Raw genomic sequence first — 426 nt, forward strand, 5'->3', positions numbered from 1 at the left:
TCCCATGTCAGAATGTCCAGTCTCTCAAAAGCACATCTGAGATCATAGGACAAGAAACCCTGAACACTGCACCAGCTGTCCAGCCAATCATTCACCTGATGCATACTCCACCTCCTCCTTGGGTCCCAGTCTCTGACTGGAAGGGATGAGGAGAACACTACTTGTACTCCTGATCCTTTCAGCACCTTTCCAAGGGACATAGACCCTTTCAGTATTTCCAAGTCTCCTTGGTGAGGCCTCAGTTGTTCCTACATGAAAGAGCAGGAATTGGTGATAATCCTCCAGCTTGACCAGTCTTGGTAGTCTCCTTGTGATGTCACAAATGTGGGCCCCAGGCTTGCAGCAAAACTTTGAGAGATTTTCTGGGCCGAAAATGGGAGCCTCAGTGCCTCTCAGACAGGGATTGCCAATTAACAACACCATCTG

The sequence above is a fragment of the Anas platyrhynchos genome, chromosome 36 (assembly GCF_047663525.1).
Source record: "Anas platyrhynchos isolate ZD024472 breed Pekin duck chromosome 36, IASCAAS_PekinDuck_T2T, whole genome shotgun sequence".
Classification (NCBI taxonomy): domain Eukaryota; kingdom Metazoa; phylum Chordata; class Aves; order Anseriformes; family Anatidae; genus Anas; species Anas platyrhynchos.